Below are 26,952 nucleotides of genomic sequence, written 5' to 3'. Positions count from 1 at the left end.
TATGAAAGCACAGGGAGACATGACAGGACACTTTCCTTCTGTCTTGATTTTCCATGTTGAAGGCTCTGTGTCAATAGAGACTGAATTTGTGGACTGGTAGAGATAAAGTGAAGAAAAAAAATAACATAGTGTGACTGCTGCTTCTATGGGAGCTGTGGAAACACACAAAAGTATTTGCATTTTCATTACAGTATTGATCTAAGACCAAAGAAGGGTGTTGCTCTTCCCGTATCTGTCAATGTGATTTTGGAAAACAGAGCCAGACTCTTAAGAAATAATGTTCGAATTTAGGATTCATTACTGTATCACTTCAACCAGCCGAGCTTAAAAGGGTAGCTTCAGACCAAGTTGTTTAAAAAACTCTACACCAAAAAACGCTTTACTAGGTCTAATTACATAGGACATAACTAAAATATTCCAATCTTCCTTTTATAAATCAATAAAGCCATTGCCATTGCTTTCTATGAACAAAATGGAAACAGCACAAAACAAGTCAACAATAACCATTGAATCTCGTTGATAATACTGTTCTACCCTGCCGTTCTGACAAGGACAGACTAAACTGTTTTATGTTCTCTCACATCTTTTTCTATTTGATCTATAAAACCAAAAGAAAAATGAGAAACATTACTAAACTTAGATAAAGTAGTCTTTACCACCAATCCAGTTTAGGCACTTGATCTACACATAAAAAATCAATTAAAATAAAAGGTGGATTTTTGTTTCCCCTTTAAAATTAATTATTCCACCTCATCAAATTCAACAAAGGAGATTCATATTGGTCAGTTAATTATGTCTCTGTAATGCATAATAAAATGTTCTTTATCTACTTTCCCTTTCTATTTTGAGGTTTAGTATGATCTTGCTTTGTAAATAGTAAAGTGTTATAGTTGTATCTGTCCTTCTCTTTTATAATTAAAGCTTACTTTATATTTCAACAAGGTATTAGCTGCAAATGGATACAGACTTTACAGGAGCTGGTCTAACCCATTGGCTACCTACACAAGCTATAGTTTGAAGCACAGACTCCAAAACATAACAACATAACAGAGCTTGTCTTTTTTCAAAAAAGCCTCAGCAGAACTGTGCCTTGAGATGCAACATTAAGTACCCCTCAGCACCTCAGACTGTACAATATATATGGAACAAGGGTGAGTAATATACAGATGACAGAGTCACACATTCATAACATTATAAAGCACAAATGCCCAGTATTAATTGTATTCAGTTTAATACAATAATACATTTTTTTTTTACACCTCTCTTGATCGACCCTTTTTGAAAAGAATCGGATCTAGATCTGCTGCATATTTACACATGCAGTGAACTTAACATGCATGAATCAAATTAAAAACATGAATTTGCATTATAGTTTTGACTGGCAATAAAGATAAAATTAATGAAGTACTCTAGGTATGCCACATTACGCTGCTTCCAAAAATCGGTTTGCTAAAGGAAATCTTCCTGAAAAAAATTCATTTGCATACTTTGGATTATGCCTCATTTTTTCTGCATCAATTTGTTACAGAACTATCTTTCAGATTATCCCTGCTTTTGTTTTGTTTGATGTTTGTTTTTAAGCACAGTCATAAATGTATTTCCATTTCATGCTATTCCCAGTTAGGAATAAAATGACTGTACTTCCAAGAAAGAAAATTACAAGGGAATCTGTTCTGCATTTGTAGGCAGGAATGAGGCATTTTGAATGGAGAAGAAGAATTAAATTAGCCCCAGACATGGAGGCTGAATACTAGCCATGTGTTTCTGAAGTGAGTATCTGCAAACCCTTTCCTTATAGTCTGAACTTTACACATATAAATACACCAATACAGGTATAATCCAGTAAAAAGTTTGCTGCCCTACAGCAAGCACAAGGATATCCAATTTTTTGGCAAAACACTTTTTTTTCTCTCTTCCAAAGGGACCATTGGTCTTTGAATAAAATATTTTTACCTTCCCCCACAGCCACCAGTTCAGAATGAAAGCATATTCCATGTTTAAGATTCTATATTTACTTAGTTTAAATATTTATGGGTGAGATGTATATACAATATTGAATAAAACAGAAACCAGATTCATTCCTTAATGAGTGAGAAAGAATAGACTTCATATGGGGCAAAAAGTAGCGCTAGAAATTGTTGCTACTTCTTTAAAGTCAGCAACCACAAGAAAAGTTAAGTCTTCTCAACTACTGTAGAGAATAACAAAACCAAAAGAAAGTGTTATTAGTTTTTCTTCTATATTATCAGATTTTTATGATAAAGGTTTTTATGTTTAAAAATGTGTTTAAATTTATTCAGCTGTTCTCATAGCTTCATGTTTCACTGGGCTGCTACACCGCATTATGTTCCCATATGACTGGATTAAATCTATCTAACAGACAAGTTAAGTCATTAGTCTAGCATCTGAATACTTGTTCAGATCTTCATCAAGTATTGACAAGCTGCAAAAGTCATACTGACGTCCTGTTTTTTAAACAGGATATTGATAGTACTAGTTAGATCAACACTTTAAAAACTACTCTTCCTCCAAAGATACTGATAAACTGAAAATGGTGTTAAACCCAGTTGTTGGGGGACTGGACAGCCCAAGGGAGTGGTAATGGGAAACAGAGACTTTAACCTTTAGGTCATCAATTTAAATTCAGCTCAGGATGATTGTGACCAACATTCTCATGTGATGAATGTTAGCCTGTGTAAAGAAATAGACACAATAAATATTGGTGGACACATTACCAAGGTAACCAATCCCTTTTGGTAATCTCAGAAGAATACCTACACACTGACAGGGCACAAAGCAATCCTGATTCCTGTAGTTTCATGGAATTCATCATCGACTGCATATTGCAAAAGAACATGCCAACTACAATCAATTTACTTATGACAGGTTTTGGGTTAGAAGCACCTTCAGTAGTGATAACTACAGAGTTCACCTTCTTATAATAAAGTATAAGGTGCAAAAATAGAGAGATACAAAACCATACAGAAAAATGCCATTAAGTTCATTGTTGCACTACTACTAGGCAGGTTTGGTTGAACTGTTAAAATGTGGAAAAACAGAGAAAAACCTGAGACAGCCAACAGGAATAACCAGAGGCATGGAAAAACAGATCTATATGGAGTCTTAGATTGAGATTTAGTTTAGAGTCCAGATTAATAAATGTTGCCTGGTATGAATATATAAAATAATGATTATTACAGGCATTTCTTCAGAGCCTGAGGCTTATGATTAAAGCTGTTCACAAATGTTCTTTGCTAGCCTATAAGAGATTTCAGAAAGGTCTTGTTAGTATTAGGGCAAATCCTTTCACGATTTCTACAAAAGCAGAGATACCCAACCTATCACAGACAATAGTCGAGTGGTAATGACAGTTGCCTTGGATGCATTAGATATTCAACTGGGTTTAAGTCTCTATTCAGCTGGACTCAGAAAAGGAAATTGAACCAAAGTCACATGTCTTAAAGGATAATGCCCTAACTATTAGGCTCTGGGTATTGTAATGCAGATTTCTCTCAAGGTTTCTTGTTGAGCAGTTTCATTTTAAATAAATTAGTTATTGGCTATTTGGAATTAAAGCTTCTTAAAGGAAGTTTCTTTAACTACCCTTGATATGAGAGAGATTTTCAGGACTGATAAAGCAACAATTTCTATCAAAAACTCTGTTAAACAGAAAAATTTCCAATCAGCTTCACTACTGGCAAGAGCAAATGCAAATAAGTATCAGACATTTGTGAACACTCCCTTTTTCCTTTGTCACAAGATTAAAGAGGGGACAGTGAGACCAGGCCATGAAACCTCTTTCTGTTCAAGACATCAAGCGATTTAAGGCTGGAGAATCATTGCTACTCACCAATGAACCTCTCATATAAAATGAGAGGAACAAAATATGCAAAGAAATGAAAAGCCTTTTCATTTAAAATTGATCAAGTGAAAACATTAACAGCATTCATATTAATTTTCTTGTGCTAAGCAATGATGGAGTTGATAATTTTCATACCTCAGAAGATAAGACCTTTAATTTGAACTCTAACTAAAATGAGTCATCTTTACTGTGATTTCCTTTTACCCATCCTACCTGTAATCTTGAAAATATGCCATTCCCAAACTGCTAATCTTCATGTGACTTTAACTGCAAGTCTCTCTTTCATTTCTAGAGTTTAATTTACACTCAACTATTACCTTTTAGTTCTATCAAAATGCTTGTTTATCAAAAATTTTAATTATCATAACTCCTTTATGCAGGGCTTCCCAAAATGCACCAATTCAAATCAACTGGTATTATGTGATATAGTTTATCCTTACATATAGAAACTTTATTCATCTGTGAAGACCTCTACTCACCCTCAAAGTTTACCACTCTATCAATTCACAGACTAAAAAAACAAAAATCCCTTCTAACAGTTTTCTCTGCGCTTCTACTTAATTTTCCTGTTTTCACTCAGTCCTCTCTCCCCTTGTTCTGTCATTACATGGGCTGTTAGTGTTTTTTTTTTAGCTATTCATCCCACATTCATAACAGTGATATGTAAATTCCACCTTTTAATACTGGCATCTCCTCTAGATCAGTCAACACTGCACTAAAGAAGCAGACTACATCAGTAGGTCCCCATGCACTATAAAATCATTAATATGATGTTAATTTATAATCTTTATCATTTTAACTTCCATTCACTGTGAAAAGGGAGATAGTTTGAAATTGTGTTATGCTGTAAATGGTAGCTCTTCTAAACACAGATTATGAGACAATGAATGTCCTGTCTTAGTCAGTGAACACCTTCTTCAGGATACAGATTATATCCTTCTTACTTGTGCTGAGTGCTATCCTACTATAAGAAAGGCTCCACTGCAATGAAAACAGACGCTAGTGGAGGCAGAACATGAGTAGTCTTTAAAAACAACAGCCTTCCATGAATACAAGTTTCCATTCTCACCACCAATGTACCATATTACAAAGCAGCAATAGTTCACAATAGTTCACAATGTAATGCACTTGGATACCAAACTAGGTGATGCATCTACTGCCAGAAAAGTAATGGGCAATGAATCACATTATTCCTCCAATGTTTTAAAAGGTAGAAACAATAATAAAAGAACTGCCAAGCAAATCCACGGTTCTAATTTTATACTGTCTGTAGCTCTTTAGACTAAAAATAATTCACAGATGTCATTTTTGCAATTAGCATTTCTATTAAAAAGAAAACCAGACTCATCCTAGTTGATTTTAGGCATTGACTTACTCACCAGAATAATTCCACAGAGGAAGATAAATGCACTTGCATTAATAAGGATCTGCACTGCAAGCCATTTTAAAAATATACATCTTGAAAAAGATAAAATTATAACCTATGAATTAAGTCAGAAATTCTGACAAACATTTGTTTTATAAATGCAATGGTGTTAATTTAGTTGAATACTCCTGAGTTCAGATTAATACATGCTGCTCTGAAGAACTCCATCAAAAACATTACCACATTTTAAGTAATTTAGTTTTTTTAGAGCTTCAAAACAGACTCTGCCTACTGTTCATAAATGTCAAAGCCTTTTTTAACCACAAATCCTTCCTATCATTTAATTATAAAAGCTTCTGTAAAGTTAACTTATGTTTGAAAAACAGATTCATAAAATTCCTCAGTTCTAGATTCAAAGGAGCTGTTAAATTAAAATAACAACAGTCCTAAAGATAAGGGAATTCAAAATGGGACAACAGCAGAATTCAGGCACCTCCAGCCCTAATGGTAAATCTGAAGGCCTCTTTCTCAGCCTGGAGACATCTGTTCTCCAAAAACACTACAGTTTTCTATGGTTAGACCAGAAAGAGGATCTGCATCTCTGTGCATGGCCAGAGCATTACCTACCTGAACAGGAGCAAACACCTCACTGCACAGCTTACGCCTAACCCTGACTGGGATCTAGAAACAAAACCCATCCCCGTATCTGGGTTGAGGAGTTTGATCCAACAGTGTTCTCAGAGCCAGCCTAACGGTCACCAGCCAGGCAGGTTTCCTCCAGAATTCTTCAGGTGCTATTCCGTTCTAAAGTGGTACATGAGCAGCAGCCATTGGTAGCCTAGCAGCATGACTACCCAACCCAAAAGGAAAATCCCCAGGTTAATTCCTTCTTCAGTCCAAGACTGAAAGCAATGTCTTTTAGCAGAATGTTCTAATCATTAGGCTACAGGCCACGTTAAATCCTGGGATGAGGGTAAGGATATATTAAAGCTCTCCTGTAGAAGCTGTATTATTGTACAGAAAAAAATTCAAGATTCATTAGGCCAGAGAGAGAACACAAGAGGGAGCAAGAGTCTGTAGCCTAGTGATTTGGGCACTCAGATGGAAAAAAAGAGTCCTGGGTTCCTGGCCTTTGCTCCATAGAAGACTCATGCAATTTATCTAACAGCCTTTCCATAATACAAGTCCTGCCTTGAATCCAGCTAAGTTTTCCTTCTTGATCCAAGCTTATAAATAACATTTTGGGTAACAGTAACATTTATCGGTTTGAATTTCTTTTTGAATGAAAGACATCAACATGTCTTTTGTGTGCTTTTAATGCTAAATTGAAAATGAAGAACATCAATAAAACTGAAACGTGCCAAAAACCTAAAGCTTACTTCATATTAATTTTACTTCACACTTATATATATATAATAGAATAACTTAATTGAAAGCAGGTTGAAAATAATATAAAAATTCAAGTCCATTTATTTACCTGTGTCAATAATGCTGCTTTGAATTACTAGGTTGGAACTTATTTTTTTCATCTCATCTGTCTCAGGATGTGGTAGTATTTGATTTTTAAGAAGTTATAGCAATAGTAGTAGACCTCTAATATCTTAATTCTTCTCAGTTTCAGATTCTGATTCTCACTTAATAGTATTTTCATTTTCTGGTTCTCATTCCCTAGCACAACAGTGCAATGTCATGCAGGAGACTGCTTAAATCCAAGCAAGTTTACCCTGAAATTCCCACTCCAACAATTTCATGGACATATTTTTGTTTTTGCTAAACATTCTTTTTATAATAGCTTCATTTTGGGCCTAAGCCTACATAACAGTGTCCCTTTAAATAATATTCCATGCCTTGAAACATATTACAAAAACTGCTATATCAAGGCAAGTTATGCAACAGCTCTCTATGGTTTTAGCGTATTTACTCTGTCACACCATATGTGAGACTGCAGCCTCCACAACAAAACATTTACACACTGAAGTCATTATCTCTGTGAAGTCTGCAACTGGCATTTAAAACTTATTGATGGCCTGGGTATTGGTGGCTCAGTAGGCAGCACTCTTGCCGGAGGCCCAGAAGGTCAGAGGTTCACATTTTGCTCAAAGAACAAGTTGGACATAGTCCAGGATTGTGTGTGGGCTGAGCTAGACTCCTAAAGGGGCAGTCCTTAGGACAGTAAGTGAAACCCTGTCTGTTTTGTGGATATCAAAGTCCTCTTGGAAATGGAAGAGGAAGAAAGAGCAAGTTTAACTCGTCTGAAGCAAGTTAATGGAAATTAGCACACTCGCTGAGGACCCGAATATAATTGTTCGTGCTAAATACAGAATGGTACAACTACAGTACACTGAACAGTTTTGACCAAGCCATTTTGGTCTTTGTGGTAAGCATATGTTCAAGAGACAGGTACAGACTGCCACACATGCTCAGTATTAGCTAACTTGCTAAGAGTAGAATGACTTTGGATTCAGCTTCACACCACAGAACTAAGAAAAATGCATGTATAATTTTTGTAAGTGAGGAGTTTAAACAAAAATGTTTTAATGCTGGTAACACTTCAGAGTATACTATATAATTACTTAAAAAAAACTTTAGCCAAAGTCAACACTAGCAACATATATAGAGAATATAAATGGAGATTCAACCTGCTCTGGTGTTAAACTTTGATACTTGAATATCCCAGATGTCTCCCTCCTCCTCTTCTTCTTTATAGACAGGTAAAGATGGACCTCTTGAAGGAACTGGGGATCACACTCTAGGCAAAGGTTGGACAGGTGATCAATGTACAGCATGAGATTTTGCCGTGGCTATGTGCCTCCAACAGTGACTGGATCATCTGGTTTAGAAAAACAATTCAAAATTGTAATATTTTCTAAAGAACTTAATTAGGGAAAAATAGTAAAAGGGAAAACAAATTATTTTCATAACACAAAATGTATCATAACTTCATCCTACAATGATGTAGCTCATTAACAAAAAATAATATATTTCTTATTTAACATTTAGTTCATTAACTTTTTAATTCCTTAGAAGTCAACCTTAAGAAAATTACAACCCATTTCCACTAGCAGAATGTGTTTAACAGTTTCCCATGAGATATTAAGTTATTCTTGTAAGTTTTAGCTTCTTTTTTTTTTGTGTCTAACACAACCACACAAAGTGCAAAGGCCAAGCCTGGCCCACTACTTAAACAGGCTTTGGAGCAAGTCATAGTTTATTAGTCAAGTGGGACTCTAATCTATAGTGCACTTCAGGTTGGTATTCACAGATGTTAATGTTTGTTAACAAAGATTCATCTTCTAACACTCCCTGTATTGTCATTAGATTGAAAGAGAATTTTCTAGATGACCATTCAGAGTACCTGGAGTGAAAATTTTCTTCTAGCACTTATGAACACTGTCTTGTACATAGCTTTTTTTTTTTTTTTCTCGCTATCACAGAAAAGCAAATAATGCCATCATGCCCAAAAATATCTACTAGTAAAATGGACACTTAAGTTTAACTTTGGTGAAATCAACCTGTATTTAAGCAAGCGTCCACACATAGTAAAACAGATCACAAATTACAAGCATCATGACATCTTCAGGCTTTCATATAATTAATGTGCCAGCAATAAGCTTCTTAAACAAAACGGGTTAACTGATGGTATTATTTCTAGTTTAGAAATAGGTTTAGAAAAACCAGTGCAAATTTGCAAATAATTACGAGTTCATTTTGTTCCTAAAATTTGAAAAGAAGCTATTTCAAGACAATAAATTTGTTTTTTTCTCTTCTCAATAAGAAAGAAATTAGCTTTTTTTTTTTTTTTCCCCAATAAAAATATCCTTGTGAATACATAAACACTCCTGGTAATCGTGTAATTACCTTACCCAATCAGATTAAATTGCTGTCAGTTGAGTTCCCACTGTTGATTAACTTTCGTGTACTTTAAACTTAAATGAAGTCTTTGGTAGTCACTTAGTCATTTACAAAGGTGTCTCTATGATTCAAAAAAGTATAACAGCAATATATTATTTGCTATAATGATCATATACCCAAGGTCAAGGATAGATCACAGTGGGCCCCTTTTCTAAAATCCTAAAGAAATGCAGAATTAAACTGTGTTGCTTATTTTGGTGTTTCTTGCCATGACTTCTAAATGTAATAGTAAACTTTGACCCCCACACATTAAACACCATAATTATGTAATTAAAACTAATTATGCAATTTAACATACATATTTTTGTCCTACAACAGGCAGGTCAATTACCTCACTCATTGACCTTGGAAGCTTTCACAGTTTAAACAAAACAATGAGGCTTTCAATTAATTTTAAAGTACAAACAGAAAAGAAGCAGCAGAACCACGAAAGTCTTCAAGCTAATATTGCCTAGATGGACCACTTACAAATCTTTTCATTTTGTATTACATAAAATAACCCCCCCTGCTAAAAACTCTTATCCTTCTTATATCTTTTGATCATTACAAATGTTAACACTTTTGTGAACAAATCATACACACATTAAATGCCAAAAACAAGCAAGCTAAGAGTCCATGGATTACTTTTTTCTTTGTCCCACTCGTTTTCTTCAATATGGTTTCCTTTGCTTCCTCCTACATTTCTTTACTTCTCTCCCATTTCACCTTCACTTTTAGAACTCTTTTTCTTTCCCCCTTTTTCTTTATCATCTTCTCTGTTCCACTGCTAGCTGTAAAACTTGTTTGTAGTTTATCAAACTGCTGCAACCCTCGTATTTTCCAATTTCTGCTTGCTTTCCTAACCCCATTCAAGAGATGGCATTTCAAGAGATAGTGTTTCTCATCAGGTCCTGGTACCAGTAGCTCCTGATGATGATAATCCAGCACACTGAGGGAAATCTGGACTGCAGAAAGCCACAGCTAAAACAAACATGGTACATGTTCTAAAAACTGTTCCAAATTTTCCAGTGCTGGAAATTTGGTCCAAGTGAAAAACACTATATGAAATTATTGAAATGTATTTCACCTGGATAATGCCTTCATTCTCTTCATACACTCAGGTAAGCTACATATACTGCACCATTTTTTTTTTTATTTTTTTTATTTTACAGGAGACTAATGCAATATTACATTTCAGACAAGGAACTTCTTTATTTTCATAGGGTAAATAATTCAACCATTTTTTTTCAACCACTTTTTTCAGTAAATCAAATCCCATTCACTAAAGAACAATTCTTAAAGCAAGTATATGCCTATGTGTTCTACCTTTAAAAGGATCACATTCTGCTACTCTGTTCATTCAATTGCTATCTTAGACACAAGTAATTCCACTGAAGTTAATAGGCTTTGCTGTGAAGTAAAGTGACAGACAATGTATATATAGATATACCATTCAAGTTTTAAATTTTTTTCTCTATATCTCTCTTTATGTGGATATCAAAAAATAGCTACTGGCAAAATATCAAAGTCTATACAAATCTTAGCTGACTTCTTGAAAGTAACGGAAAAATATCTACAGTGCACTTTGTGTTCTGGTGTCATTTCTAACACCATTTTTGGAGTCCTTCAGGTTCTCTGCTTTAATTAGGCCTGACTTACACAAGCAGCTCAAAAAGATATCAGTAAACCTTTGACATAATGGAAACAAGAAATGCTGAACTCTGAATGAGGAACAGGAAAGAAACAATTTAAGATGGTAGCAGGCCTTATTGCAACATTAAACCTCAAATTGGATCTGATTTATATAAAGTAAACCAATATATTGCAATAGTGCCCCAACTTCTGGACAATAGTTTGAAAGAAAACAATACAGTGCATGTGTAGAAATTTTATCCTAGGGAGCGGAGAAGAGTATTCCTTATACTCTCATTTAACAAAAAGATTCCTTATGTTTTGAATGGAATATTAAAATTCTAATTCAGCTCACAGAGTATCCCAAACAGAGCAACAGAAGAATGTGTGAGAGTCCAAATAAGGTGCTACTGAAACAGAGTGGATGAGAGGAATTGGGATGGAATCCTACAAGTGGCTAAACAGCAGCAGGAGATCAGCTTCACAAACAGCAGGATGCTATTCTTTCCAGCCATGAGTGACATAATACAAGCGATTGAGATTTTAGCTGATAAATGTACGCATTAAATAAAGGCCTTGCTATAGAACTTTCAAACTCAACAATCATTTAGGTAAATCCTGTAGCCCCAATTTACACTGAAGAGCATTTTGTCTCATATGAACGTGCCATGTTAGTCATGTAAAACAGAATCCTTTATAACATAAAGGCAATAATTTTTAAGAGTCTAAATGTAGAAAACACAAGAGTATTTGCTTAAGGATTCAGCAAGTGAATAAAGCCAAAAACTTTTGGACTTTTACATCTTTTACACATCTTTACACTTTTTTTTTTACACATTTTTTTTAACAGCTTTTACACATCTTCAATTCTGTCCTGAACAATTCTGTACATATTAGGCTAAATATACATAAAAATATTACCCCGAATATCTGAGATATCTATATCAGTACTGTTACTGAACTGTACTATCGAACAGTACTGTTACTGTTCAGTAATTGCTACTGATTGATCTGTTAATTATATGTCGTAACCCTACTAAGTGTAACCCCAGTAGTGTAACCCTACTGCTTATTCATAAGTTCTGTAATACGGCAGTACTATTAGAGAAACTTTAAGGTTCTGAAAGGCCCAGTTGCATTTGTAAAGAGACACTGAGATATCAAGATAAGGTACACTTAATAAAAATAAAGGATTAATAGATAATTTTAGTTTCTACATTTAATGGAATTTTATGAAATCATGTTTCTTCTAAGCATCTATTTTCCACTGACACTACTTCCCAGATCTCCCCTTCCCCCCCCCCCCCCCCCCTTTTTTTAACCTCCCCAACTGCTATTTCTATTTGATACTCAGATTAATTGCAATATAAGTAGCTGTTTTGAATTCACTTCTTCATACGGGATGGTTTTATTTTTTCTGGAAACTCACAGACATTTGGTTAAATCTCATTATTTATCCAGTTGGCTCTTTTCATTCAGAAATTAGTTTAAGAGTTCGTGACACCTTTGAGAACATAAGCTATTATGATTAAGGAGGCAGGCCAACAAGAAGCGCAAAAGCATAGACTTCCCATTCCATGACCTGAGCAACCAAATAAGAACATCGTGACACCTGCAGGAGACACCTGAAGATTATTTCCTGAGCCCTTCCTCAGCACATGACCAGAAGTTCACCTATGTGACCACAAAACAGGCATTTCCCATCACATGACTGAGTGAAGGAACATGACGAATGATGTCTGTATTTCAATAATTCAATGGACATGTGAATAGATTTATGATCATTTATTCTGGAAAGAGACCAGATTACAGACCAGGTAAAGTTCTTGCTAGCTTCAGTCTATGGATCATGTCACAAGTTGGCCATCTGTGCTGTTAATATGTATGATTTCTGGAGATCTTCCATAAAACTGTATAATGAGGAATTTGAAATTATGTAGAGATAGCCACAGCATTCAGAAATTGTAGCTCTAGTCCCCTGTTCAACTGAAAAACAACAGGACAATGCCGTTTTTCTATTACCTGCAGTATTGTATAGTTATTGAAATATGTAATCATCTTGTTTTCATCACCACAGGGAGTGTGACTTATTTACATGTACGGATGTATTGCACATTTATAGCATGTTTGGTACAGAGCAGAGCAGCTCTGTAAAAGATGATTAAGACATTATGCTGAACTAAAAATTGGATGCTTTGTGAATATCTGTGTTTTGGCCTTTCCCCAAAAGTCTTCCCCCCACAAACTGAGAGACGACAGCTGGAGGAGACTAACTCTGTACACAAGAGAATTTTTTCCTTTCCTTTTGAAGGTATTACTTGCATATTATTACATTTACATAAAGTATCCTTATTCTTTCCCATATATAGTAAATTGCACTTCAGTGTGTGACTGTTGTATAGCCATTTCCTCTCCCTCAATTACAAAATAGAATTATCCTCACTGTCATTCAAGCCATTCCCCCTCCCCACCCCCATCCCAATTACAAAGAATTGATGCGAATCTATTTTTGTCTGGTCTGTTTTATGCTGACAGCAATTAATTCTAAAGCCTACAACATAAAGACATACAAGTATCACATATGCTTTTGATCTACAAACAAGTTATCCAATTATTTTAGGTAAACTTTATGATCACAACCATCCTTACCAACTCTGATATGATAGGTTAGTTTCTTCTTAATGTCTTAAGACTCATATACATTGCTATGGGAAATATACTCTTTCATGTTCCTCATGTTTTACTTCCTGATCTTGAAATAATGTAATCAATGTGCACATTTTGTTTACACTTATTAGTAAAAAGACACTAAAAGCATGCTGGGAAATAATATTCCATGCCTTAGGACTCAAACAAGTTCTCTTTATAAATAAAGCTTGTGTAAATTATGGACAAAGTTGACAAATTTCATGGATTAGTCATGGTGAAAATATCAGATTTCATGGTTTATAACAGATTAAGAGGAAAATCATACTAGAATCTTGATCATCCAAATTCTGCATGTTTTTGAAGAATAAAACAAAAAGTGATAGTTCCTGACTCCATTCACTTGTTTACACTTGTACTGTGTCACATGTACAGTGTAGGTCTTTCTCATCAGCCAAGTGCACAGTAAAACCTTTGAAATCTATATTTAGCTACATTGGGCAAGACACACTAGAATCAAAACATAAGAAGTTACAGGGGTTGTACTACATTTGAGTTACTTCAATGCATTTTTCTATCAAGTTATCCTAATGTGAAAATGTTTTGTTACTTTGAAAGACTTTAACTAGAGGAAGAAGCAGATTTTGAATGAAAGTTGCTATTTTCACAATTATATTTGGTGCATTTTGTTAAAAATTGACAAATTATCTACTAAAGAAGTTCCACTTTAACAGAATATTTTGGTATTCTGGTAAAAATATAAAATTAATACCAGTGAAAAACAACATTTGGAGTAAAGAGGAACTATCGTTTTTCATGTAAAACCTCATGGCTTTTAGTCATTCGTGATGATGTCATTTAAAGTGAGGCCTTATTTAAAATAGAGGTTACATATAAGCATGTGATTCAAAGAGACTTGTTGACTATATAACTATTTGGCTTGATGCCTACATCTCTTCTAGTTAGTTGTATAGACCACTTGTCATCTTTGCATATGAAGACAGGCAATTTGTCAAACATTTGCTTTAATTCTTTTTCTTTGTCTTCTTTACAAAATATCCTTCATATACATCCTGGTCATCAATATCATATATCTGACTGGAGGATGGAAATTCATTTGTGTCTCCATCTTATTTCCTTTGCATGCAATCCTCCTGGGTCTTATAGGATGTACTTAATAAGAACCACATTATTCTGCTAAAGGAAGTCCTTGAGCAGACTTTGAGAAGCAGTATGGCAAATTAGTTTCAGAACATGGAAGGTCAGGTTGGAAATAAAAGCTGCAGTTATCTGCAGTATTTTCTGCACTCCAGAAAATAACAAAAAGAGGTCTAACTTTTAAGATAGGATTTGTTTGATGTTTTTCCCTTAGAAAGCTGGAATAATTTATCCACAAACAACAGTGTCCTGGACATCAGCTGAAACAAATTAAAATTAGCTTTTAGTTAAATTCACATTTTGAATATATGAGCAATTGCAATTCTGTTCCAAGTGTATTTAAAAGCTTTTGTTTCCACTAACTCAGATCATTATTTGTAACAAATTCTATACCATTTACATTTAAAAGTCTGAGTTTGCGACATAAATAGCCCTTTAGATGGTTGAAAATGCCAGGTTTATAGCTGTCCTTGCAACCTTAATTCTGCCCCCTGGTGTCTATAAATTTATGGTTATTTCTAACTAATGATCACACATTATATTTCACTCTAGGATCTCAGTGTCATTCTGTTCACAGGCTAAAGGTTTCTTACAGAGTGAAGCTGCCTTTCAATAATGCCAATGTTTTTAAAATGCTGCCTTTCTAACCATCTACCTGAAACTACATTTACTAATTGCTTCCTGGGCTTCTCTGTGCTGCTCATCACCACATCTAGATATCTCTAGAACACTAACAAACTGCTTTCTGCATCTCTGTGATATAAAAGAACATTATTATCTGTGTAGGAAAAGATGGTGCACAGACATTGGGCACAGTTTCAAAAGCCTTTGCTTGTCTCAGATGTCTTGGTCATTTGCTCTAAAGCATTTGGCTTACTTGTGTAAAGTTCTTAGTTTTTTATATTCCTTTCCATTTTTAAAATAGTTGTATAGACTTCAACAAGTTATCTTTGACACATCTCTATAAAATAAGATCATACATTCAATTTTCCTCATTTTTTAGATGTTAAAAAGTGACTTTTGCCTAGCGCAGAGTACTAGTACTACTACCTAAAACTCAGAACCACTCTCAGTGCTTCAGCACTGTTTTTGTCCCTGATGACTTACTACAATAGCAGCAGTATTTTCATTGTTTTAAGGTACTGAAAATGTTCTATACAGTTGAGACAGGTCACAACTGAAATGGAAGAAAAAAAAAAAACAAAAACACAAAAAACACCAGAGGTATGCACAATATCTGTATCTTGGTCTACACAATTTGTTAGCACATAAGAAAACCGCAGCAAGTTAATGGATAGGGCTAAGTTGACCAATAACATTAGCACTTGTCTCTCCACAGTCAATTGTCAAATTCACTATGCAACTCATTAATATATTTATATAAAAGATAGTAAGCTCTGAACAGCCATGAGGTGTTACAGAAAATGTAGTAATTGGCTGTGTAAGTGAAGAACACTGTAAAATGTGCCCAAAAGTGCAACAAGATGAAAATGATACCAGCTACTTTAAACCTGTAACTTCCCAACTTCCGGAGTTTTGATTCACATTGTAATGCCCATTTAATGAAGCCATTCTGTTGACTTTCAACATAAATTTGGTGGACTCCCAGACAAAAGTTATAGACAAGTTTAATGACGACTCATCAGGATCAGAAGCAAAGTCTGAGCTCTTATCAGTCACAGGTGAAGTACTATTTTAAATACCATTTAAAATAAAACTGTGGTTACTGATGATCACTTCCAATTATAGTGTAGTACATTGAATGAAAAAGCTGCTAGCTTGTATACCTGAGTTAATGGAAGCCTTTTATTTTGTTTATTAAATCACATTGGAGCATAAGTTCACCAATTATTCTCTGAACAAAATCTGAATGCCCTCTCTGGAGTGGCTAAGGAATCTACAAATAATGAAAACAGGGCTTTTGATTTTTTAAACCTACCAGCTTTTCTCCCTGTTTTGAAATGGATCTGGTTCAAAGCTCAGCTGTAATTATAAGGAGCCTTTTTATTGATTTCACAGTTAGGTGACACAACTTGGAGGAGTTTAAGCAATGCATATGGGCAGGTTAAAAATATCAGTTCTACTCTTTGTTTATACCATCTGGTTTTCAATCACACAGACCTCAATGGATTTCTCATTTTCTGTTCTATCATCAGTAAATTAAAATCAGCTACAAAACTTAATTGAATGTGTTTCTTTGTAGAAGCAATGTATGCATCATTAAGGCCGAATAATACCCATACTCAAGTCTATTAAATTTTTTTTTTTTTCCTTTGGCAAGAGCAGATTAAAACTGAAATACCATTAAAACTCCAATATATTTTCCAGTAGTGAGCTTATGTGTTTTGTGTCTTTACTTCATTCTTCTTGGTGATGAAAAATGGTTAAATTAGAATCAGTCAACAATTAGAATCTCAATAATTTGGGCTGTAAGTACTGCAAAATAGGTGTTTGATTTACTATTGAATCTGAAATGAGAAAAAAATATTACCTTTACAATTCTTTAGGAAAAATGGAATTCAAAGTTTGGACTAATTTAGGTCAAAACTTTGACATAATAATCTCTCTCCCACTTTCTCACGTACTGAAAGAAATAAGCAATCCACATTTGTAAAGTGTTTTAATGACCTCAGATGAAAATTACAGAAATGCAAATCAAGTATAATTGTTGTTATGATGAAAATGTCTAGTTCTACTCACTACATTCATTGCCTTAAGTAACACAGTGGGTAGCCTGTTATTACCAACAGAATAAACTTTTTCATCAAACACTCTTTATAAAAATATTTCCCTGGAAATGTAACACAGCATGTAGCAAGACTACTACAATTTTCCATCAACTATGAGTGCATGCAGCATAGGTACTGTATTTAGATAATTGTACTTGAGCTTTTTGGCAATAGTTCCTCTAAAGGAAACCTACATTAACCTAAAATTTAGAGTCTGTTATCCCCAGGCCAGCTTCATTGGAATTTTTAATATGGCACTGTCTATTCAACAGTTGTGTGTAAATTGCCAATAAACTGGCCAGAAAAGAGCTGAAGGGCTAATTGCCTTTTAACTCCACTGTGATGATAAAGTCACGTAGAAAGAAAGGAAAAACTCCCACTGCTTTAACAAGTTTATCTGACTGCCGCTTTAACATTCTCTGTCTGCATGTACTTTAGTGCATTCATCAATAAAAGGATAAAAGCATTCAAAATCCTATACCCTCAGTAACTAAGAAAGTCCAGACTCAAAACGTCTGCTCTGCTGGAATCAGCCTATTAGATCAGCTAACTTTTTGTGTGGTACTTGATTTCAACTATACAGTATATAGCATGAAAAATTTGAAAAAGAAGAAGAAGAAGGAGCAGAAAATACTTCTCATAGATGAAGGATAAAACAGTGCTATTTAATTCAGTGGTCAAATTCCCATAAACATTGACAGGGCAAGGATTGCATCTCAAAATAAAATGCAATACTGAAAAATACAGCATCATTTAATTGTTAAATGCTGGATGACCATACAATTTCAATTTTCAATTACTCTCAATTCTTTCAGCCACATTTTATATTCTTTTCTTCTACACTTCCTTCTTCAAAAATCCAGTTTTATAAATACATTTTTTATCTGATTGTGAAGATAGTTTATATCACGTATAAACTTGATAGTTTTACTAGAAGATCTAGAGATTTTCTCTGTTTTACTGCGCTTTTAACATAGTGTTATTGAATATTAATGTATAGTCAAAGTGGGCATGAAATAATGACAGTTACAGAAGTCAATATTTCTAGACGTGAGGCATATTTTCCTTGGCTAGGTGAGTGATAACCATTCTTGTTCTACTTGATTCCACAAAAGGAAATGGCTATTAAAAATACATTTAATGGAATGACTGAAAGGAAAAAAATAGTGGTCTCTTCATTTTCTTGGTAGTCCTGTATTTTCACTTTGACCAGAGAAAGAACACATTCAGCTCTGATACTGAATTGACCTGTTACGCTTTACAAAATAAAAGAAGTATTATAGGCATTGTGATTGCCAGCTGCAAACCACTGAGTGTTGTTTTTCTATTAAAAATCTCTTCCATGTTTTTCTTATTGTAACCTGGAAAGAGTACAAAATCAGAAATCCAAAGGAATTTCTATAGAAAAGAATACTGTTTACACCAAAAGTTCCTCAAGTACTCACCAAAGCAAATGTTATATCATATTACAGTAAAATTTGAAAGCAGAAGATCAAACTAAAAATGAAGTGTCCTTCAAAACAGACTTATGTGCATCAGAGCCTATGCATTAATGTGTTTGTTTCCATTCAGTTATGTGTTTCTCTTCTCCATCACTTCATAATTTGTTCCACATTTTATTATTTCTTTCACATTTGAAGACACATTGTTCCACATTCGGGTGATGAAAGACTGAACTGGATGGAAATACATTGAAATATTTGGGAGAGAATGAAAACAAAAATCAAGTTAAATTTTCAATTTATAAGGTAGTAACAAAACTAAGGAAAACATAGTGCTCCATGAGACCCAAAATATTCACTTTTGCAGTACAAAATAAACATCTTTGCCATCCTTCCAAATGTAGAATGCCAATCCTAGAGGGAAGTAATGAATTTATCTGTAGCAACGCATCAATTTAAGGTTGTCACTGCAGCAGTTTAGGGTTATCCTTAAAGCTTTGTTACTAGATTTGAAGGCAGAGTAAACTAAAAGATCAAGCTAATCTAGGATAAACTTCTTTTCCACAGTTCAAAGGCATTGGCCTTTCCGCAGGTTCAACAGCAGGTTTCTTTGAAGATGTGCCCCGAAGTTCATTAAAAAAATTTCACTGACTTGAACTGATTTCAACATTAAAAAGATAATGCAAGAACTTCATTGCCAGAAAGAACCTGACAGACTGACTTTGAAGCTTTTTTAGGTGGTATTAGATTATTCATCATTCTTTCACTAAAAGTGTAATTTATTTAAACATACCTTTATGTTTAAATACCTAAACATACCTTTATGTTCTTCTTTCTAGAAAATCCAAACTCAGCATTAATGATTTTATCGCACTCGTTGAATGCCCTTAAGAATATTTCTAGGTTGTAGTAGACACAGTGAACTGTCAGTTATCACTTATGAAGCATTGTATCTGTGTGTAGAACTTTGCAAAGAAATATAATGGCAAGAATAACTGCAGCCTTTAACAATTGAAAATTTAGAAAGATTTACATCATCATTCAGATTAAGAGTACAACCTCATCTTAATAGTAGGTGCTCCATAGCCTGTGTCAACAGTAATTTGAAGAGGAAAACAATTTAAGATTTTCTCTGTTGGTACGACAATCTTGGGAATGGGACTTTCATTAATAATCTTCCTAAAATGAAGGTTCTACGTAGAGAACAGAACTACACATACTTCCAAGATTTGTTACAAAGTAGGTTGCAATGTATTATAAATATATACTTTTTAGTATGTAATGCTGCACTAATGACATGAAAAAAAATAAAAAACACAAAAAGTTGACAGAAAATTTCCCAAATCAAGTGTAAATACATCAGCATCAGTTTTCAGAACCACCTTTCCAGAAACCCAAGCTATATTTCCCGGTTACTGTAGATTTCTGACTTCACTTGAGTACCATGCTCACAAAATGAAATGCTTGAATTTCATGCAATTTCAACTTTACTCTAAATTCTACTTTACTAACTAGACCCTGTCAAATAAAAAACCCGCCACGGGAGTCTGACAGCTATTATTTTGTACACACTGCTGATGAACAGAATTTGCCTTCTTGGAAAATAAATGCTATATATTTATGTCTAAATTCCTGAATTAGGTCAATTAAATAGTTGTATTGGCTCAAAAAACTGTACAAAACAAGTCAAATATTCTAACAACACTCTATTCCAACATTAAAATATTCTATATAACTTACATTCTCATAGAGCTATGTGGACCTTTATGAGGTCCTACACAGAAATCCTAAACAGAAAACTATCATATGGAGGTTTAATTAATCACATCATCCTCATTTTTGATATATTCTTTGTTACATTTTTCTCTTAAAAGCATGCAGTTGTCTCTATAAGCTTACTTTACTTTACCTTTTTTGAGTTCAAGCTTTTATCTTGTAGATGACCAAAAAAAAAGTAATAATCACAGAACTACCTGCCAATGTTGACATATTTAGGCCCTGTAGTAGCTGTTGGGCTACGTAGCCCACTCAAGGAAATTGTTTTATCAGAATAATGGAACTTGTTACAAAATAATTATTAAAAAATGACAAGATGATTGATATGTATGCAGGTATACATACTGAAGATAAAATACTGAAATCACATTACAGGTTTTGTCACTTTGCAGATCTCCTGGGAGCAAGAAACAACCAAATACTTCATTGATTAAAAAGATATAGAGAAGCTGATCCTTCTTTCTGTCACCTAGTTTAATGCTAACTGCTTAATATGATTAAAGCATACACACGCATCGACAATTATTATTTTTTTTAAATTTACACAATGGCTTTCCAAAAATTTGTCTATTTGTGTACAATCTCCTTAATATGTGAATAGCACATACGCATAAAACTTTTATGGTATAGCAATATTACCAGCTTACAAGTTTGAACAAGCAAAAAAATAAAAGTTTCCACACTTTCAGAATTCTGGACTCTCCTCAGTTACTACCTCTAGGGATTTTCCTCAGCCAGCTCCAATTTCCCCTCCAGCTTCTGTATTGAATCATTCTCATCCCTTTACTCCGACCTGCACTGTGCCCTCCAAACCCACTCCTTCACAAGTTAGCAGTCCCAGTCTTCTTCCTTGTCTCCTGAACCACCAACCATTATTTCTCACCTGTCTGCACAGCTACCTCAGCTCTACCTTACTCCTGCAGCTGCTTTACCTTTTTTTTTTCCCTATTGAGATTTATTCTCAAACACTTTTCCTCCGGTCTCAAGGATCTTCATGAGTCTCTGGATTCCACCACTGCCCTCAAATCAACTTTTTGGGAAAATCCCCTCTGCGATGGCAGATGACACAGAAGAAACGGGAGAGACAACCTCTCAGCTGTAGCTCTGGACCTAGCACAAGAGAAGCAGTCCCAAATTGAAAATTTAAGTCCTTAGTCCCAGACCTGATCATGCAGAGGAAATCCTAGTTGCTAAAACCTAATGGTCTAACACAAAGTGGGATTCTTCTAAAAGCCAATAAATTAAACAAATTTGAACAAACATTTATTTGGACAACAAAAAGTACATCCACAAAAAGTGCTATCCAACTGCTAAAATGCAGAACACCTCTTCAAGCAAAGGAAACAGTAAACCTTTTCAAAGACATTTCCACTTCATACTGTTTATTTTTTTAACCTCTATCCTCTGCCTTTTCTGCTAGCACATGGAAGCATTTGTGCAAAGTCTTGAGACAGATACCTTGCTTGGCAAGCGTCCCAAATCATTTCATAAAATTATCAACTAAATGAAAGGTCAGACAATCTTTAAAATGAGAAAGGATACTATGCAGGTCTGTAAACAGGGAATATATAATGCAGATAGATAAATCTATATTACTGTTTCATTGTAATGACCTATTTAATTTGTTTCACTTTGTTATCAGAGCCAGAAAGAGAATTTTGAAGTGCTGGAATTATAAAATAAAAAGATGCAGAAGTTCTTTGTTGATAATTATTCAAGACAGCTGAAAAAAAAAGTATTAAAAAAGAAAAACAAACATCAGAACATCAGAGGAAGTTAATTTATTACTGAAAAAGTTATTTCTGTCAAAAATAGTATGCTTATAATTTTTGACATTGATATAATGATATTGATATACTGACATATTGATCTATTACTATTGCTATATATTTGATATGTTGATATAAATATTCATATATTGGTATAATTCAGGGGGGTTCTTCTAAGGACCACCAAAAATCTCTAGCATGATGGGAATAAAATATTCTTGTATACATGTTATATTTAATAGAAGGAAAAAAAAGTTTAAAAATTTTTAAAGCTATATTACTGCCAGAGGGAATGCTGCTATTTAGATCTGATTAAATATATTTAAAGTTATTTTAATAATTAAATAAAACTGATAAATATATTTTACATTTAAATGTTTGTAAAATATTACTGTATCTGTGCATTCACTGACTATACATTCAGTCTGGCTGTTCTGTAGACTTTATTCACAGCTTATAAAATCTTTCCTTAGCCTACCAACTGCTTCAGTTCTCAAATCACAATGCAAATCGTAATACATTATACAAATAAGCCTATCCAGAAACTAGTAAATAGAATATGTAAATAACTCAAAATGAAGCTAGGATTGTAATTTGTCACAAAACAGGTCAATATAAATACAAAATAATTTGTGAACAGGTTGTAACATCTCTATAGTTCAGCTTCTCAAAATAGAAATTAAATATTTCCTACTTACAAGTTATTTTGTGAACTTTAAATTTATTAGAAGAGTGTAGGTTATTAACATTAATTAACACCAGATACTAACTATGATTAAAGTTGCAATTAAAAGCCTATCAGAGGAACATAGAACATAAACTAGAAAGAATGGGCTTCTTGAACACTCATGCTTCAACAGTGAAGGTAAAGCTTGCTTTTATAATTTGAAGTGATGGTAATGGTTGAATTTCAACTGACATTGATGGATTGGAGATCACACCTTCAAACATAGCTGGATGAATTCCAGTTTTCATAGGTGTGATATCACTATCAGTATTGCTACCACAGGCAAATAATTGACAAGTGACATCACACACAAACTGTAAGATTTTGAGTCTATGGGCTGCCATGCATTTAATTCTACGGTGTACCATGAGCGCCCTTAAAGCATTTCCTTTTAGTTTTTTTCTTCTATTAACTGTATTAGCAGTAATTCCTATTCTGCATATAGGAAATGCCTGCTTATACCAGTAATACCATGTCTAACTGTAAAATAAATAAATAAACAAAAGGAAACAATCCTACCTACACTCCATAAATATATAAAGCTCTTAGGCATATAAAAGTGAGACCCTGAGATTCCTAGTTAATACCAGACAGATCTCTGCTAGAGTATTTTGTTTTCTTCTGCACGCATTCCACCAATAATTTGATTCAGGTTAATCCTGTCTAAAATTAAAATAAAGGTCACCTGCTATTAGTTAGTTTATTGAATGTGAATGCTTACTATAACAGGAGAAAAAACAAGTAAGTAGAATAAATGACAGCAGTCACAGCCATTTGAAATATAAAAGTCTTTGTCAGTTTTGGACAAAAGTAAAATATAAGTATTTTAAAATCATATTTATTTGCTGACAAAATGGTTGTCTGCAATGTATGTTGAACTCAGCAAGTTCATTGCCTGAATTTTTTAGGGCAAGAACCATTCATAAGAATGCAAACACTTCATCTTCCCTAGGATCTTGCAAATGACCATTGTTTTGTTAAGATACTGTATTTACCTTCTATGGGAATGCTGTGAAAATGCTACCTTATTAAATTAACGCCTCACATAAAATTGTTGGTTCGCAACGATGATGGTGAATGGAGGACCACCTTGCTAGCATACATTTTCCCTTTAGCCCATTACTTTTTACATCAGAATTCCATTTTTTATATAGGCATATTTGTGCTTTTTTTTTTTAACCTCAATGCATAAAGTGAAATGACAAAAATTGTTTTGTTTTTTGTTTTTTTCCTATTTCAAAGGTAATTATTCATTTTAATCTATTCACTTACATTTTAAGGTCGGAATAGAGTCTGAAACCCCAACAAAATCCAGGATACCTTGTCCTACCAAAATTCTGTATTATTTAAATACTTCAAAGGTGCATCTTTATTTCTACAAAAGTTACTTGTAAATAATAATAACTTCAAGAATTCCATAACTGTAGATATTAAGTTATGTTTAGAATTGTAAAGAACTTTCTCTTTTCCTCTTCAACGAACACGAGAACTGTATACATCTGAAAACATTTTATATATTACAATTTAGTCAATCCATTTTTTGTACTACAAAGACACAGAAATGTACTGTTCAGTGGAGATGTCTAAAAATGAAAGGCAACAGAGTATAAACCAGAGTCAAATTCTTTCTCAGCATTAATTCCACCCTTTTTTCCTCTACCATGCATTCCTGCCCCTTCTAAAAAGTCCTTGAAGTTTAGCAGCTTGAAATCATATGCCTGTCTGTTAAGCTGCTAGGTATGTGGAAACAAAGTTTTTAGGAGACCCATAAAATCAAACAAGATCAGACTAAATTATCTGCTGCTGATCTGCACTGATACATTACTGCTAGTCACTAAGCCAGTCACTTTAGGTCCTGAAAAAACTGAAGGGGCAGTGAACCATGATATGCAACTCCATTGAAAGCTAGTTAAGCACATTATCAGACAGAAAAAGCATTTTAGACCCCCTTGGCTGTCAAGCTGGAAAATAGTAAGAGTAATAATTGCCTCTTTAGCACTAGTAAAGACCAAATGAAGTATTACAGCGTGAAAGCTCTTTCATTAGGCAAAGTAATCACCTAGTGACTACAAATGTATTCAACTATTTTTTAACTCTGAGATAGAAATTATGCCACAAAATTGGTAAAGAGGCCTACTTGGAGAAAAGAAGGCTGCAATTCACTTTCCCCACTGCAATGCCAGTGCATACAGCTTCTCTTATATGCCAGGTATCTGAGATCAGATCAAAACATGGGTGTTGGGCTTCTCCTTCCTTTCCTTTTGTGAAGATGGTATCTGAGACATTGCTTTATTTATCTCCCATTATCGAGCTGCAACTAAGCAACTATTCTTTTTCTGACCCCTTTGCTTTTTCTCCTATATCACACACATGGTCTGTTTTCTTAGGTTTATATCTTCAAGGGACCGAAGCAATTATTTAAATGCAGTGTTTCCAAATCTTTACAGATCGCATGCTTATTCTGAATTAAATCATTTAGAAAAAAAAAAAAAGCGGTATGAAAAGGGGTATCAAAAATAAATACTGAGTATTTGTGCATGAGCTTCCAGAGGAAAGCCTTGATTTTGGAGACCAATGTACAAGTGGTGAGAAAGTTAAATCTTCCTTACTTTATGTGAAATTCTTAACACATTTCCAGATCCTTTGCTTTGTATAGCTTCCATCATGGATAAAGCCAGGAGAAAACAACTGAAAAAGCCAAAGTCCCTTTATGACATTGTCCATAATGAATCCTCAAATGATACCTTCAACAGATCCAGAATTTTTGGTTTATCTGGAACACACACAGCATCTTAAGCTAAAGATTCAGAATAACAGAGAATCCACCACAATTTTTTGATGTTTGTCTTCCTTGTTACAAATTTCTCACCTGTCTTGTGATTTATTAATTTTCTGCAAAATATATGCTATAATTAGTTTCATCACTAGTTTCCAGTCATCCTAAATGGATGCCATGACTCATTCCAAGATCCAGATATTTATTTTCCATATCTACTTTCTCCTGAACTTTACCTCCCAGCATACGGTAACTATTTTGCTCTGAATGTTCTTGCCTAATTTTTCAGCTCATCACATACCATCATATATGTTGGTATGTGACATCATCATATGACATACCAAAAAATTAAAGATGGAAGCAAAAACATGTTTTAAAAAAATGTATCCATATGCAGGTATGGGCCAAAAAATATTAGAATCTTGAAGTGATAAAAACTGACAAAGCAAATGATAAAATATAGAATCTCCTAGATTACATAGCTCAGAACTACCAACATGTTTCTGTTCTCTGCTTTTTGACCTATAAGCTTAAGAAGAGACAAAAATAAGAGACAGAAGGAGACAAAAAAGAGACAGAAGAAATACAAAAATAATGACCTGTTTTGCGTCTTTTGTTTTAAATCACGAGTGGACAAAATTAGACAAAAGGGAACCTTCAAGAATTATTTCAAGTAAAAGAAAACCCTGACTTACTCCCTAATTTCCAGCTGCTGTATTTCAGATGACCAGGATAAACACAAGAAGAAACAACTTAAGAGAGAAAGAAAGGGGCAGGGGGGAAGGAGGGAGGAGTATGAATGTTTGAATGATGTGATGAAATACTAGAAAATATTAAATGTTTAAAATATTTGCCTGCTGAAAACGGATCATCTATTAATAAATTAATACTCAACTACAGCAATACTTATAGTGTACTGAAGACTGTATTTTACTGCACAGTAAAATAGAAGTCATTGGCATTATGACAGTACAAGATTAAAGCTGTGGGTTAAAGGTATAGCTACAACAGTTTTGAATCACATTCCTAATTATGAATCTTGCAAGCTGGCATCTCCTAGTATGGAAATATTCACCTTTGATATTAATATCCTAGCTTCTTTATAGACTCAATTTAATTACCAACATTTGAAAAATATTTTGGCTTTAATAAAACAAAACTTGTTTATTGTTATTCCA

General features: G+C 34.0%; 1 protein-coding gene across 16 annotated transcripts in view; it reads right to left on the bottom strand.

Annotated features, from left to right (window-relative positions):
• ERC2 (ELKS/RAB6-interacting/CAST family member 2) overlaps positions 1 to 26,952 on the bottom strand; it is a 511,348-nt gene that overhangs the window by 50,831 nt on the left and 433,565 nt on the right. For 4 of the 16 annotated variants that reach the window (XR_005822988.1, XR_005822990.1, XR_005822989.1 and 1 more), the window contains one exon: positions 7,868 to 8,058. The exons of the other annotated variants lie outside the window; for them this stretch is intronic. The gene's annotated coding sequence lies outside the window, so the exon portion shown is untranslated. The remainder of the gene's footprint in view (positions 1 to 7,867; positions 8,059 to 26,952) is intronic. 16 annotated transcript variants of the gene reach the window in all.

This window comes from Cygnus olor, chromosome 10, assembly GCF_009769625.2.
Source record: "Cygnus olor isolate bCygOlo1 chromosome 10, bCygOlo1.pri.v2, whole genome shotgun sequence".
In the NCBI taxonomy this organism is placed as follows: domain Eukaryota; kingdom Metazoa; phylum Chordata; class Aves; order Anseriformes; family Anatidae; genus Cygnus; species Cygnus olor.
The sequence above is the reverse complement of the archived record's forward strand: the minus strand, read 5'-3'. Positions and strand labels throughout refer to the sequence as shown.